Here is an 18,399-nt window from a genome sequence, read left to right as displayed (position 1 = left end):
AGAATATTATAAATACCTGTACACAAATAAGCTAGAAAATCCAGAAGAAACAGATAAATTCCTGGACACATACACCCTCTCAAAACTAAACCAGAAAGAAGTCAAATCCCTGAATAGACCAATAACAAGCTCTGAAATTAAGGCAGTAATTAATAGAATGCCAACCAAAAACATCCAGGACCAGACACATTCACAGCCGAATTCTACCAGAGGTACAAAGAGGAGCTGGTACCATTCCTTCTGAAACTATTCCAAACAATAGAAAAAGAGGGAATCCTCCCTAACTCATTTTATGAGGCCAGCATCATCATGATACCAAAACCTGGCAGAAATGCAACAAAAAAGGAAAATTTCAGGCCAACATCATGATGAACATTGATGAGAAAATCCTTAATAAAATATTGCTAAACTGAATCCTGCAGCACATTAAAAAGCTTATCCACCACAATCAAGTTGGCTTAATCCCTGGGATGCAAGGCTGGTTCAAACATAGGCAAAGCAATAAACACAATCCATCGCATAAACAGAACCAATGACAAAAATCACATGATTATCTCAATAGACGCAGAAAAGGCCTTCGATAAAATTTAACACCCCTTCATGCTAAAAACACTCCATAAACTAGGTATTGATGGAATGTATCTCAAAATAATAAGAGTTATTTATGACAAAGCCACAGCCAATATCATACTGAATGGGCAAAAGATAGAAGCATTCCCTTTGAAAAAAGGCACAAGATGAGGATGCCCTTTCTCACCACTCCTATTCAACATAGTATTGGAAGTTCTGGCCAGGGCAATCAGACAAGAGAAAGAAATAAAGGGTATTCAAATATGAAGAGAGGAAGTCAAATTGTCTTTGTTTGCAGATAACATGATTGTATATTTAGAAAACCCCATCGTCTCAGCCCAAAAACTTAAGCTGATAAGCAACTTCAGCAAAGTCTCAGGATACAAAATCAATGCAAACATTACAAGCACTCCTTTACACATAGACAAACTGAGAGCCAAATCATGAGTGAACTCACATTCACAATTACTACAAAGAGTAATAAAATACCTAGGAATACAATTTACAGGGGATGTGAAGGGCCTCTTCAAGGAGAACTATAAACCACTGCTCAAGGAAATAAGAGAGGACACAAACAAATGGGAAAACATTCCATGCTCATGGATAGGAAGAATCAATATCATGAAAATGGCCATGCTGCCCAAAATAATTTATAGATTCAATGCTATGCCCATCAAGCTACCATTGACTTTCTTCACAGAATTAGAAAAAACTACTTTAAATCTCACATGCAACCAAAAAAAGAGCCCACATACCCAAGACAATCCTAAGCAAAAAGAACAAAGTTGGAAGCATCACTCTACCTGACTTCAAACTATAGTACAAAGCTAGAGTAACCAATACAGCATGGTACTGGTACCAAAACAGATATATAGACCAATGGAACAGAACAGAGGCCTCAGAAATAATGCCACATATCTACAACCATCTGATCTTCAAGAAACCTAACAAAAACAAGTAAAAGGAAAAGGATTCCCTATTTAATAAATGGTGTTGGGAAAAATGGCTAGCCATATACAGAAAACTGAAACTGGATCCCTTCCTTACACCTCATACAAAATTAATTCTAGATGGAATAAATATTTAAATGTAAGACCTAAAACCATAAAAACACTAGAAGAAAACCTAGGCAATAGGCATGGGCAAAGGCTTCATGACTAAAATACCAAAAACAATGGCAACAAAAGCCAAAATTGACATATGGGATCTAATTAAACTAAAGAGCTTCTGCACAGCAAAAGAAACTATCATCAAGGTGAACAGGCAACCTACAGAATGGGAGAAAATTTTTGCAATCTATCCATCTGACAAAGGGCTAATATCCAGAATCTACAAATTTACAAGAAAAAAACAAGCAACCCCATCAAAAAGTGGGCAAAAGATATCAAGCGACACTTCTGAAAAGAAGACATTTATGCGAACAACAAACATATTTAAAAAAAGCTCATCATCACTGGTCAGTAGAGAAATGCAAATCAAAACCACAATGAGATACCATCTCATGCCAATTAGAATGGTGATCATTAAAAAGTCAGGAAAGAACAGATTCTGGAGAGGATGTGGAAATAGGAACGTTTTTACACTGTTGGTGGTAGTGTAAATTAGTTCAACCATTGTGGAAGACAGTGTAGTGATTCCTCGAAGATCTAGAGCTAGAAATACCATTGACCCAGCAATCCCATTACTGGGTATATATCCAAAGGATTAGAAATCATTCTACTATAAAGACACACGCACAAGTATGTTTACTGCAGCACTGTTCACAAGAGCAAAGACTGTTACTTTAATGTTTACTTTAATGTTAATGTTTACTTTAATGTTTAATGTTAAAGCCCATTACTGTTAGATTGGATAAGGAAAATGTGGTATATATACACCATGGAATACTATGCAGTCATAAAAAAGAATGAGTTCATGTCCTTTGCAGGGACATGGATGAAGCTGGAAACCATCATTCTCAGCAAACTAACACAGGAACAGAAAACCAAACACTGCATGTTCTCACTCATAAGTGGAAGTTGAACAATGAGAACATATGGGCAAAAGGAGGGAAACATCACACACCAGGGCCTGCCAAGGGGTGAGGGGCAAGGGGAGGGATAGTATTAGGAGAAATACATGATGTAGATGATGGGTTGATGGGTGCAGCAAACCACCAGAGCACCTGTATACCTATGTAACAAACCTGCATGTTCTCACATGTATCCCAGAACTTAAAGTATAGTAAAAATTAATAAAAGAAAAGAAAAAGAAAAAGAGGAAAGAAGAGAGGAAAGGAGGAACAGAGGGAAGGAGGGAGAGAAATTAGTTAACTTAAAAATTTTAATTAACTTCAAAACCTTAGTTAGCAAACTGGCCAACCTGAAAATTTTGTGTTTTCATTGTAATTTGATCCCTTTGAAAGTGCTGATAGCCAGACTTTCAAAATCCATTTTAGACATGTCTGTCTGAGTATTAAACTTAGCAGGTATTTGAGATCCATCAATCATGTACAATAAAACTTACTTTTACATTGTAATTTCTGGAAGGTTTTCTTATTTATTGTCAAATCAGCAAAGTTGTTCTCCCAGACTCCTGGGCCAGCTAGTTCAAGCTCTGAGATTCGGGTGTGATAACCAGACATGCCCTCACTTAGCCTTGATAGCTTTGGTTTTTTCAACCAACATGGGGAGGAGAATGTTAAGGATGACCTCTCATGCTTAGCAATAAAAAAGTGGCAGTGCAACTGATGGTGGTAATGGTCAGCAGTAGCCTGGAAAAAATAGAGCACCGATAGCCAAAAAACATATTTTTTCAGTTTCTTTAAAATTCTTACATGTATCGGGGTATCTGTTTCATAAATTCACAGCTTGTACATGTAGTCTTGTGTTCATTGCTATGACTACCTCATAGTCTCACAAAGCTTTTTAATATTTACAGGCAATAACCTTATTTTGTTTCAAATGGGTGTGTATATATTACCTGTATATACATATATTTTGTGCTTACATAACCTTCTTCCTGTTCATTCCCTTAATATTTTTAGCCTCAATGTGTACACAGAGTATAGAAAAAGTATTCTACCAGTACTAGTACTTGGAACTATTCATTGAATTAGTTACCTGCCTTTTGTTTTTTCCTCTTTTGACAATGCCTCTATGTTAGGAAAAATAATGGTTAGAGAGATACTGCATTAAGCTAGATTTGATGTGAATTTATGAGACAGTGAAAAGGAGGTATATAATAATTTGAAAAGCGTTTACAAAGTAATGTTTATATATTGAATAACCTGTTCTTTCATTTTCAGATTCTGGATTAGAACGCCTCAACATAGAATAGAATACTACTATGTCATCACATTTCAAGATGTCTCATCATTTGTATTATTTGTGCCATGTGTATTTATTTATTTGAATACTTAGCATATTTTAAATAAAAGCTTAAAAGGGAAGTTTGACACTAGAGAAATATTAGTCATCTCAAGGGCTTGCACTAATTGGACTATATATCCAATCATATAAAAAAAGATACTGAGAAAGATCCTGCACCTGGGCTCTACTGCCTGTATCAGTTAAGTCCTTTTAGTACTTTCTGAAACTGAACTATACCCGGGCTCCTTAGAGCAGGTCATCAGAGATGTAAAGATACCTTTTCACTCCTGTGAATTCACATCTACTGAGGAATTTCTTGAACTAGCAATTTTTGAATTTCTGTTCCTCTTGAAATATCAGTGCTGCTGCCTAAAATTCCCAGTACCTCCATATTTAGAAACACATCTTCGCTAGACATGGTTTGGAATGTTCCTGTCCTCCTTGCAGTGAATCTGCCCTTCCTCCCACTCACAATGCCTGCCAAGTGGCCACATTTGTTTAAACCTTGAGCTTCCTTAGCCCAGTTCCTAAAAACCAAAGTTAGACAACTAATTCCAGGAAGTCCATCATCAGGAGAACAAAATACTATGTCTTATAGGACCTGGGATATATAATCAATATCCTTCCTGGAAAGGTGAAATTTGGAAACAGGGACTATTTTCAAGGCAGCTGTGAGCAGCTGAGCTGAAATGTCATGTAAAGCCTAGAACTGAGGAAGCCCCTTTGAGCTATCTGCACAAGAAGCTGTCTGTACAGGGTTCAGTTGAGGCTGGGCCAGGGCAATGTACGATCAATCTAGAGTGAGAGAGCAGGACGTCCATTCCAGTTCTGTCATTGAAAGTGTTTATTTAGAAAAATTGATTATCCTCAGAATTTCAATTTTCTCTCTCTTTAAGAGGTGATATTTACACATGATTGGCAGGGTTGCTCCAGAATCAAGGAAGAAAATGTTTCTGGCCCGTACTAAATATCAAAAAAAGTAGTTATTAATATTATTATCACTCTAATGCCTATTTCTTTGTTGATTCTGAGGTCCCTGATGATAGAGCTCATGGCTTGCTCCTCTTTGCATTTGCAGAATCTCTCTCACAATACCTGGAACCAAGGAGATGTTGCATATTTCTTTGCTGCTTTTAATAGAACTGCCCCAAACAAAACTAGGACTTAATGTCAGTGAAGAGGTAGTAACAGGCCAGATGGGAGAGGTTTATGAGACTGGGCATGTTGGGAAAATACCAGCCACACAGAAAACTGCAGGCAAGTCTAGAAATTCATATAGAGACATAGGTCACACTATTGAGAGGGAGCCACTCACAGAAATGGGAAGTAATCAACTCACCTAAGTTAGTGAAGACCAGAAAGGAAACAGAAGGCAAGTATGTCTCAGCTAGAAAGCTTTGATAGCTATCAACTTGGGACATACAGTAGGTAATAATGGCACCAGGAAACTCTTTTAGCAGTTAGCATACGGTTACCAGATAAGACAGAAAGTGCCCAGTTAAATTTGTTTCTCAGGTAAATGCAGAATAATTGTTTTAGTATAACTAGGTCCCATACAACACATTCTCTCTCCTAATTCTTTTAACAATCCTGCCAAGTGTGTGTAACTATAATCCTTTGATGAAAGAGGAAATTGAGATTCTGAGGAAAATCCTATGTAGTATTTGGGACATACTTAAACACAAAGAAATTATGTGTTGCTTATCTGAAAATCAAACTTAACTGGTATCCTACATTTTATTTACTAATCTGATAAATTGAATTAATGTGTGAAGGTTGGGATGCAGGTAGGATTCCAGCCTAAAGTGACATGTAGTCAAAAGCTTGACTGACTTCAATCAGTTAGTACTCCCACTAGCTATGTACGCTGGATCCATGGCCCCCAAATATAGCAACCTCATATATAGCAAAAAACTAGATTACTAAGCAATCACATAGGAAGTAATGCAAAGACGCTCTTCTCAGATTTCCAGTACCTTAATAGGCCTGCATCTGATGCTTGGGCACTTCTTACCTGCAAGAATCCGGGATCTCCTATTTCCCTTTAAGTAGGAACTGAAGTGGAGCTAATGCCTAAGTCAAGGACAAACCTGAAACTGGATATGGGAAGGACCAGGGCAAGGAATCCAAGCATGTTTTCATTTTAAAAAATAATGTATCTCCTTGTTTTATATTGTATTTAATTCTGTAAACTGTCTCAAATTCCTGCAGGACATAAGCTCAGGTAAATCCTAAAAGAATAAATAAATGAACAAGCAAAATCTTGTGCAAAGCTAGGCAATTGTAAGAAAACTAAGATAAGGCACCCAGCCATATTCTAAAGAGCAGGTGGCTTTGCTTCCTACCTCAGGTAGCAGCCTGCAGCTCCTTTGCCCCTTTAAATTAACCCCGTGATATCCTTGGCAAATTAAATTTACATTTCCTTTTTGGAGCTTCTTTTTGGACACTGGAAGATAGACATTCTAAAGACCAGTTTGAGTTAGTGTAAATAAACCAGGCTTTAGAAAATATTTTAATTGGAGCCACTTTTTTTGAAAATTATTTTTGACTCTTTCAGTATTTCTTACTTTAACCTCATTCTGCTTAGTTTTTTGTAGTTTCTTGTTAATAGGAGGTAATATGGGTTAATTTCCACAACATTTCCTAAGGTAAGTGTGGGGAATCAATTTAAAGAAATATTTTTAAAGAATGTTATTTTGTAAGTTCCAGGACTTTTTAATAAGGTGATAATAGAAAATACTACTTTTTGCTGGTTAGATTCAGTGTTATACACCATAGGCTTGTAATAAATGCAGAAATACTTAAGTGACATGTAGTAAAAAGCTTGACTGAGTTCAGTCAGTTACTACTCACACCAGCTAGACTGGATGTGATGCCCACAAAGCACAATGATTTACTTAAAATACTGCTTTTTGGTAACTACCATTATAAAATGAAATATTTCTACATTTTTTTTGTAATGTAATAAGTCTTTGTGTATGTCTCCTATTCCTGTCCACGAGGTCCACATAAAGATTGAGGAATGTCTCTTTCAGTGTCATAAGGAAGGAGAGATAATAGTAGGCATTTTAGCACAGCATAATTTTGGGTCTTTGTGAGAAGGTACAGTAGCACTAGATACAAAATTGTGTCAATAAAAACTCAGGATCCATTTACTTCTCAAAAATACAAGTACTAAGCTCATTCAAATATTAAAAGAATGAAATAAATTGCTGGGTTCTCTGTTCACTCGATGCTGTCCCTGTTCTGTCAATAATGCATTTATTCTTTTTAATATTCTATTTGAAATACATTGACACTTTAGGAAAATGCTCTCATACTATGATACTTTTCAAAGAACCAAAGTCACCCAAATTGCCTTTGCTGACATATTTATTAACTAGTATTCCCTTATTTTACCTTTACTGTTAGAAAGGGACAGATTGATCTACAATGTGATGTATATAAGGAGGAAGATGGAAAGAGGAGGTATCATTTTTAATAATTTCTCATATTATTAACCAATTAATAAAAAATTATCTGCATAATTAGGACCTGCAATATGACCAGGGTAGAGTTAATTTATAACTACCCAGGACTACAAATGGCTAAATACTAAATAAGAAGCCTCTCCCCTCTTCTTTGTCTCCTAGTATTCTCAAATGGTGTCGACTATGCCAGAATTGTTGCTCATATCAAACTCAGAAATCCTCCTTTTTCAAAAAAAAATTATAAAAGACGTAAAATAAACTTACTTTCTTATTTGATATCTCCATTGTATTGATCAATGTTCCACTGCAAGAAAGGAAAATCACTCTGGCCAGTTTAAACGTAAGGAATTTATCACTGGTATTAAATGGCTTGCAAAATGCATGCAGATGTTGAAGGAAGACTGCAGACTAAGGTTTTATTGATGGTTTCAAAAGCTACACTATAGAACTGGGTTATCAAGGGAACTGAAATTTGCTTTCACAATAATGAACCAGTCAGAAGAGTTAATAGCCACAATCTAAAGTCTACATCAGAAATGCAAACATTTCCATCATAGGACTTACCAACTGAAGCTGCAGAAGTCTCAGAAAACATGGTTTTCACATACTGTATTTTATACAACTACATCTTGTAAATAAAAATAAAATACATTCATTCAGGTATAAGAAAATTAGATTAATGCAATTCTTACCTTTCCGTATTTAGCACTTTAGACAGTTCACTATAAAAAATTGATGCTAAATGCGATACAATTCCCTGGCCTATGTGGCCACTAATTATCCTAACATGCTTTTCTATTTACATGCAAACTTACAAACAATAACACCAGCAGTAAGAATATGTTCCCATTCAACATAATACACTTATGCCCATAAAAATGAAGAACTTACCCTCTACCTACAGAGAAAGGATCCAACATTCCAACCATCAATATACCTGTTTCTGTGTGGTACTCATTCCTTTCATAATTAAATCAATATTCCTATCTTTATATTCTATATTAAACGAGCTAAGTTTAAAAATGATTCACCACCAAGACCTGTATGTAACATAAAATATTAGAGAGAGAAGGAAATAAGGACTTGTATATGATAGATTAATGGAAGGATGGATGGATAGATAGATAGATAGATAGATAGATAGATAGATAGATAGATGAGAGATGACAGATGACAGACTGAACAATATAGTATGGGTAGCAAATAATATCCTTTTTTTCTGTAACAGGCCACAATGCTGTACTTTTTATCTATAATTTCTTTCTTTCACTGCACATTTTATGTGTCCTTTTCCTTGAGTAAAACCTCAGTCAGTTAATATTCTTCAAATAGGATGCACCAACTATTTATTCCTGCATATGTCAAACTTTTGGACATCCGACTATTGTGTAATAGTAATATGACATGAATTTTCCACAAGAGACATGCTAGTTAGAGCCTCTTTGGAAGGTTTCTGAGTTTCAGACACACTCAACCCATTGTATAAGGGTCCCTTAAGAATCTGGATCAATCCTTCCAGGATCATAGTAAAGCCTTTATTTGCCTATTGATTCTGGGTTATGAAGAGCCAAAATGGTCAGGTGTCTGTCTTTCAGCTCCATGAAACAATCATTGTGTCTTCTAGTAAATGCATTCTCCCCTTATGCACCAAGAACACTAAAATAGCAGAGGATAAATGTTGAAAGATAGAAACATTTCCCTCGTGAATCATTTATTATAATTGTGAAAATAGCCAAGTCTTTACTTCCAGGCTCCAAGTATTCTGACTACAGCATAAATAACAAAATAGATTTTTCAGACATATACTACCTCTTGAAAACCAGAGAGTTGAAACAGATGTCATATGCCCATGCATTAGATACTATAAAATTTAAATTCATCAACTAATGTGAAATTGGTTTTAATGGTAATTGACATCTGTTAAAAGCAAAATTTTGAAATGCTACTCCAGCTTGAATACTGCTGAGAAAGAGATTTCTGAATATCAGAATCCACAGAAAAGTTGTCTTCTCGTAAACTTTATCTCCAAAAGATATGTCTGCCCTGAGTTTCATGCTGTTTGTAATAGAAATGCCAAAAACTACCAGGTATCCCCACACATACACTCTTAACATCTCCAAAACCTGACTATATCCCCACAGAATCTCTTTTCATTTCAGCATTTGAAAAGGTATCCACCTCCAGTCATAAATCTGAAAGTCTTTTTGATAAATAAATTTTCTTACCTCCACCCCTCCTTTCATTCAAATAAGTCTCCAAATTATATCTATATGTTACCTAAATATATGTTATCTAAAGATCTATCAAGTCAATCCATCTTTTCTCACCTTTCAAGCCTCATCTCTTCCCAATCATGACCATCTCTTATTCTAAATGACTGCTTGTTTTCTGTCGATTTTATTATAAAATGTTACTTTTGCAACAACCTAATACATCCATTTTCATCATCTGGTTGATTAATGTTCTACTTCCAGTGTCTAAAACACTTTTCTTTACACTTACAAACTCCTAAACTTTCCCCCTCTACACCAAACTCCCTTCTCCATAACCCCAACACACACAGACACACATGTACCTGGCTCACATCATTCTACAAATGTGCCCATTGAACATGGCTTCCTCCAGGCAATCTTCAATGACCTTCTACAACCAAGAGAGGTAGTTTCTCATTAGGTCTCATAACATCATGTCCCCCTGCATTATATCTGTATTTTTACTCAAATTTATTTCTCATACTACCTTTTGCTATAAGGCTGGTGGAGCAGGTATTAGCCATGTTCACAATTGTTAATTTGGGCTTAATGTAGCTATACAATAGCAAACATTTTTTAAATCAAAGAAATGTATAATTAATATCTATGTCCACAAAGTGTGAATACACAAACATGATGGACAGATTTTTGTCATTAAGATAAAAATCTCAAAGGTAGTGTTTCATTAAAAATTAGCCTTTCAATATCCTGTGACATTAATGGGGTGTTGTAGGAAAATTTTGACTGATGCCTCACACTATCAGTGACCACAGTGGTTACCTAATTGAATAGTAGTGCTTTAAGGCAGAATAGAAATACCGAAGTTAGAATAGAATACCCACTGTGAAAATAGATGTCTCTCCTTTTCTGGTAAAGCAGCTTCTAAAAAGTAGCAGAATAAAATGAAACCCAAGAACACTCAGTCACATCAAAATCCTGATTAAGGCTGGGCACGGTGGCTCACACCTGTAATCCCAGCACTTTGGGAGGCTGAAGCAGGTGGATCACCTGAGGTCAGGAGTTCGAGACCAGTCTGAACAACATGGTAAAAACTCGTCTTTACTAAAAATACAAAAATTACCTGGATGTGGTGGCATGCGCCTGTAATCCCAGCTGCTCGGGAGGCTGAGCCAGGAGAATCACTTGAACCCAGGAGGCGGAGGTTGCAGTGAGCAAAGATTGTGCCACTGCACTCCAGCCTGGCAAAAGAGTGAGAGTCCATGTCAAAAAAAAAAAAAAAAATCCCGATTAATACTTTGGCTCATTGAAGAATTTTTTATTTAATTTATTGGTTTCTTTATATCAGGTGGTTTAGATTATGGAAAATGTTTGGGGCTAAACAATATTAAAACTGTAGAAAGCTAAAGTCTGTGTTACATTTAAATTAAAAGATTTATGGAAATAATAATCATTAGGTCTTGCTCTGATAACTTTCATAAGCGTCTTAAAGGACTTGAATATTATTTGAGGGAAAGTAACAGATTGAAAATGCTAGAGGGATTTGATACAAACTTCTATTCATTTTCTTGATACATTAAGATAAGAATCAATATATGCAAAATGTGATAAGCTTATTTAATGAAACCAAATGAATTTCTCTACAATATTCACATTGTGATTATATATTCTATTATTTTTAACTATAAATTAATTTGTAACTATTTTTAAATTTTGCAGTAAAATGACAACTCATAGTGGTGGAAGCCTTTTTAATACTGCGTTAAAATAGGAAGAAAAAATGAGAAAAGTATCTCTGATAAGGAGAATTTAATAGAATATCATTAGAGGGAGTAGAAAATACTTACCAAATTTTAAAAGATTGGCAATTCTGATTGGCAATGGCCAGTGAATTTTAAGGTATAGGAAAGAACATGAGTTCAGGCACATAAAATTCTAATTTATGAGCAATGATACGTTTGGGCTGGAAGATATATGACAAAGGTACAAAGTTAAGACCGTAACTGAGGTTTAAGTAAAATCCCGGTTGCACTGTCCAGAATTTCAGATTGCTTAGCTTTTCAGCAAGTAAAAACTAAGTAATCTCAACCTTCTTTCTCTTCCTGAGCACATTGCTGGCCCATATAATTCTGACGTATTTTTTTGGTGGTCTGGGCTTGTGGTTTGGCCAATGAAATAAGGGTAAAAATTATATTTGCCATATAAAACCACATAAAGCCATAAGTCTTGGGCTAATTAAATCTCATATATGGTATTGTCTCTCTTCTCTCATTTTGATGGTTTCCAATGTCCAAGGTAAACTTTGGAACCAAGCTTTGAGGTTAGAGAAATTCTGTCATCTGAGTATCTGAATTAATTTTGTCAAACTACTGTATGATACTCTTTTTCATCAAGGTTTACCTGTTGTGGTAGCTAGCACAATTTTAAAGCACTGTTTTATATAGTCTCTGCTAAGTTATCAGATACTGGTGAACAAGTGAGAAGTAACATTTTGCATTTTAGAAATACTTCTCTGTTAGTAGCATAGAGAAAGAATTTAAAGGAAAAATAGGCAGAAAGCCCTTACAGGACACTTTAAAACCAGAATAGACAATTCATTAGGGAAACTCAAACTAGAGAAAATGTAGTGATACTTTTTTAAAATGCAGTGAATTCATATATTAATCCATTACCTCCAGCATAATTTTTTTTTTTTTGAGACAGAGTTTCGCTCTCTTTGCCCAGGCTGGAGTGCAATGGTGTGATCTAGGCTCACTGCAACCTCTGCCTCCCATGTTCAAGCGATTCTCCTGCCTCAACCTCCCGAGTAGCTGGTATTACAGGCGCCTGCCACCACACTCAGCTAATTTTTTGTATTTTTAGTAGAGACGGGGTTTCACTATGTTGGCCAGGCTGGTCTCAAACTCCTGACCTCAGGTGATCCTCCTGCCTCGACCTCCCAAAATGCTGGGATTACAGAAGTGAGCCACCATGCCAGGCCAATAGTTGTTATTTTTAAATGTTATTTTAGAACATACCAGAAGCCACTTAAATTTTAAATGAATGAAATAGCTTCATATAGCTAAGTTGGCAAGAATGTAAGTCTAACCAGTAAGAAATAGCATTCTGTGGAACTTATACAGCTACTGTTAGAGTGACTGCCCTGGAGTGCTTTTGCTAAAAGAGAAAAAGTATATCTGAAAGTTAGAGACAAGTGTGGGATAGTAAATTGTGGAAGGGAAGAATTCTTAACAATTAAAATAATTACAAATGTATCTCTAAAAAGAATTTTAAAAGACTCACCACAGATAAAACCACTATGCTTACTTTTGTTTTATTTTAATTTTATTTTTGTATAGTGAGTAAAATATATGTCTTTTTTGATAAAAACAGTAACAAGAAACAAGAAAAGTGAACTCTACTGAGAAATTATAAATCTCTGAAACTAACATTTATTGTTATTGAGAGACTTAAGAATATGGAAGATGTGTTATTTTTGCAATACTGAAGCTCCTGAAGGTGTAAAAGATATTCATGCCAATATGGCAGCATGAAAGAATCCACATACTTGTTACTCAATACTGGGATAGAAATATCCTCAAACCTTCCAAAGCAACTAACTTTTATTTAACGTTAATATTTGCCAGTTATTGTTAAAAATATGTAAAGACAATTTTTAGCAATCATAGTTAAAAATACATTCTCAAATTATTTAATTGCCTCAATAATCAGTATATTAGGTTAAATATTTTTATATATATACTATATGTATATACATTATAGCTGGACTGCTATATTTTCTGATGACACAATAGAATTTTCTCTATATATCTTGAATTTTTAGTTTGAGAAATGTGCCACTGTTAGACATTACTTGGCAGTTAATAACTAACTGGATTAAGAGCTCTCAGTTTGAACAGCTGGGGATATTTACTGCCAAAAATTGTTCTTGGCTTATGCCCACCTTAACCATTATTGTTTAAGGAGATATGCAATGTGATGATTTTTTTAAAGTATAAATGTATTATAAGAACTCTAAACAATTATCCCTACATATTATTATTAAAGATTTCATACTTATAAATATTTTAATACAATGTATATTAAATAAATGTGTATAAATAATAAGTAGTATATAATCCATTATCTGATATACTGTGACAAAACATTTTATCATTGTATCTAATCTCTAATATTATCTTGATGAGTTTTTCCCTTCAAATTGTTTTTCAGTCCAGTCAAATTCTAAATCACCTATTTATTTGGATTTCTTAAAGATACTGTGTTTATTAAAGTTCTCATACAAGATGTAATTGAGAAGCTAATATTACTTTGATCTTATTAATAAATAGCTTAAAGCACATATTAAGACATTTAGGATTTGTTAAGCTATTTTATTAAATGTTGACTTTGAGTAGTTGTTTTTTCTTGTAATTTCATTATTAAATTTTGGGTTATGGAGCAAACTCTCTAAGTTATTTATTATACACACACACTCACTTGTGCATTGTGTACATTTAGTAGGCAAGGCTATGTAAAGCATGAATGTAAATTACTCAAGACAAGGGAGAGAGTGTTAGGAAAAAACACACATACTGAAATATAATAATTCAGATGAAGAGAAAAAAATTATTGGAATAAAACTATATATCTAAATGATCTTTCAGCTGTCATTAAACAATTACAGTTTTGAGTAGGTAGAAAATACCTAAATCAAAGATACCAATTCTTCAAATGTTCTCTATGCATTTTACTCAGCCTCAGGTTCATATGTGCCTCAAGATCTAATGATGACTCTCAGAGGTAAGAGCATACCAGATCTCTCTAGAAATTTCTCCCTTCATTTGTTAAAGAAAATAAAGTTTAATATCTTAAACCATAAGATAACACAAGTTGCAGTTTTTAACTGTAAAGAGGAAAAATGATGAAAGCATTGTTAACTTGACAGAAGACTTTTCTTTGATTTTTACCGAAAGAGGCCATGAAATAATATTCATTCAGTCTTGCTTCTTGTTTGATTTTCTTGTTTCTTGTTTCATTAAAAGTAATGGCAAAAACCGCAATTACTTTTGCAACAACCTAATTAAATGACCATGGCTTGAATTAATCGCTAAAAATACCTCAGTGAAATTTTTATCTAGAAATAATAGAATTAAGACAAAAAGTAAATAATAGAGCCTTTTTAAAAACCTCTTAATTCTTTCTTAAAAGACAGTCAAATTTCTCCAGTGACAGATTACTATTCAGCACTATATTCTGTGGGAATAAACTTTTTCCAACCGATGTACACTTAAAAGAAGGGAAATACTTGCAAGGGGTGTTCCAGCCTACCTTAAAAAAAATACAGAAGAGTAGAGTTCGCAACGATTGACCTGCATCATTTCTTTGTCCTTTATTATGTCACTAGCGAACATATAAATACCTTATTTTTTACACTCCGGCCTTTTCCCAATGCAAAATTTGGGTTTTCCTCTTCTGATTCACTCAAGACAATACAAATGAATCGTTGAAGATTTAGAAATATGTAAAAATAAAAATGTTTTAGCAAGAAAACAGAACACTTGCAATATTTCAGGCAAATATGTAAACCTTATATAATCACAAGATTTGTGTAATTTTGCAAAGTTTATATTTCATTCCTAAACGAAGCATTAGAGAGTGCTTCCTTTTATTTTTACCTAACAACTTTAGTGAAAGAAAATTCACACATCATAAAACTCACTCATTTAAATTATGATATTTAATATTTTAGTATGTTTTTCAGAGTTGTGCAATTAGCATCATAATCTAAGCTTAGACCTTTTTCATCAATTCAAAAATATGTCTCTTACCCTTTAGAAGTTCTAAGCAACTGCTAGTCTACTTTCTGTCTCTATATGGACATTTCTTATTAATGGAAACAATATGTGGTCTTTTGTGACTGGTTTCTTTACCTTTGCAAAATATTTTTAAATTCATCCACAATATGGCATGTATCTGTACTTCATTACTTTCATTGATATAGTAATATTCAGTTATATGGATATACCATTAGAGAGTATCAGATGGATATACTGATATCAATATGGATATACCATATTTTATTAACCCATTCATTATTTAACAGACAATTGGGTGAAGGAAACCAAAATGTTCCTCTTTCAAATGCTGCAGATTTTAATTAAAGAAAAAGGTTAAGACGCAGGGACACTCTGCCCTTCCTCTCTGCCTTTTCTACCTAAAGGAAGGCCCGTTTACAACAGTTGCTTATCAGCTCAGAAACAGAGCTCAGGGACAGCAGCACCAGAGGATCCAGGAGCAGACTCACTCTTCCATTAAAGTCACCTTTCTGCATGTTCACACCTATTGGAAGCCTGAAGAGACTCTCTGATCTTGTCACTACATAGAATTTATGGCTATTTGTTAAAATACTATTTAAGCAGGGCCCCTAAGCCATTGCCTTGAGAAAGAAATAATTTTGAACTGAGGGCTCTCCAGCATGATGGGTATGCCACACATTAATAAACCTGTTTGTTTTCCTTTTGTTAATCTGACTTTTGTTTTCAGGAGAGTGTCTCAACTAAGAACTTAAAACGAGAAAGAAAAGAAATTATAATTTTTCCCCTACATGGGTTATTTGCAATTTGTGGTCATTACAAATAATACTGCTATGCACAATAATGTACAAGTTTTCTTGTGTAGACATGTTTTCACGTCTCTTGGGTACATACCTAGGAGTGAAATTTCTGGGTCATAAGTTAACTGCCTATTTAATGTTTTGAGGAACTGGAAAACTGAATTCAAAATATCCTGTGTCATTTTAAAACCCCATCAGCAATGTGGGAGGGTTCAAATATCTTGAAATCCTCAAGAACACGTTCCAACCTAGTGATTGTAGTTTCTTAAGTTCCACCTGCTGTTCTCAGTGAATCTGCCTTTCGGGGCAGTGGGCAAGATGAACCCATCAGGAGATTACAATTAGATATATGACTTAAAGAGGATTTTTGTCCAATTCTGTGTTGTCTTTGCACTTAATGATGTTGTTTGAACTCAAAGATTTTTTTGAAGAAGTCCAATTTGTTTATTTTTAATATTCCTATGTTTTTCTAAGTGTTTTATAGTTTAAGCTCACATTTAGATTTCCAATCACCTTGAAATAATTTTGTATACAGTGTGAAACAAAAAAATCATTATCATTATTATTATTATTTTGCTTGGATATATGGTTTTCCCAGCACTATTTATTGAAAAGACTATCCCTTCCCCAATATTAGTTTTAACACCCTGCCCAAAATCAAGTGACCATAGATGTGTGGGCTGAATTATAGACTTTCAGTTCCATACAGTATATCCACATATCTATTCAGTATATCTACATATGTATCAGTATATCTACATATCTATCCTGATACCAGTACTACACTGTTTTGATTATAGTAATTGTATACTAATTAATGAAATCAAGCTATGTGAACCCTCTAACTCTGTGCTTCTTTTTAAAGACTGTTTTGGCTATTTGTAACCCTTTGCAATTACATATGAATTCTGTCATCAACTTGTCCATTTCTGTAAAGAAGCTATTGGATATTGATAGAGATTTCAACGAATCTGTAGATCAATTTGGGAAGTAATGACACCTTAATAATATTGTTTTCTAATCCATCAACATAAAATTCTTTTCTATTTATTTAGTTTTTTTTAATGTTTTATTGTTTTCAGTGTACAAGCCTTCTACTTTTCTGGTTAAATTTATTAACAAAAATACTTTAATCTTTTTGATAAGATTTTAATAAAATTGTTTTTCTGAATTTTATTTTATATAAATTAATTTTATATAAAATAAATTTTATGCCGGGCGCTGTGGCTCACGCCTGTAATCCCAGCACTTTGGGAGGCCGAGGCGGGCAGATCACGAGGTCGGGAGATCAAGACCATCCTGGCTAACAAGGTGAAACCCCGTCTGTACCAAAAAAATACAAAAAATTAGCCGGGTGCAGTGGCGGGCGCCTGTAGTCCCAGCTACTCGCTACTCGGGAGGCTGAGGCAGGAAAATGGCATGACCCCGGGAGGCGGAGCTTGCAGTGAGCCGAGATAGTGCCACTGTACTCCAGCCTGGGCAAAAGAGCTAGATTCTGTCTCAAAAAATAAAAATAAAAATAAATAAATAAATAATAAATAAATTTTATTTTCTGAATGTTATGTTTGTATATTGACTGTGTACCTTACAATTTTCTGAACTAATTTCTTATATCTAATAGTTTTTAGTGTATGATTCTTGAGTTGTTACATGCAAGATCATGGCACCCACAAATATAGTATCACTCCTTCCTTTCTAATATGGATGCTATTTATTTATTTTCCTTACCTTATTGCCCTTGTTAGAACTTACAGTGCCATGTTAAACAGAACTGGTGAAGGAGACCAAAAATTTTACCCTAAAATATAGTTCTTTAACATATTTCAAGATGGCTACTCAGAAGAGCTGGAAAAAAAAATTAAAGCTAAAATGCTGCCTTCCGTGGAGATTTGCATTTGCCGAGAAAATAAGTTAAGAAAACAACAGACGCAAACAGTCTTTCTCTGAAGTCTGCCTTGTCCAATCAACTGAGAGTCTGACATCTTCAAAGATCTGACAGAAATATTTATCATCTATTTTTACTAAGGGCTGCTACCTGTGAGATTTCATCTACACAACAAGACAGCCTTTTCCCTATGCCTATGTTCCTCTTCTCTCCCTCCCATAACCTGTTTTGCCAATATCTGTCTTTGCCACAGTTCAAGTTCCTATTCTTTCTGTAATGTTAAAATAGTAGAAAAGCACCAGACATCCTGCCTTTGTGG

Source organism: Nomascus leucogenys, chromosome 11 (assembly GCF_006542625.1).
Source record: "Nomascus leucogenys isolate Asia chromosome 11, Asia_NLE_v1, whole genome shotgun sequence".
Classification (NCBI taxonomy): Eukaryota; Metazoa; Chordata; class Mammalia; order Primates; family Hylobatidae; genus Nomascus; species Nomascus leucogenys.
The sequence above is the reverse complement of the archived record's forward strand: the minus strand, read 5'-3'. Positions refer to the sequence as shown.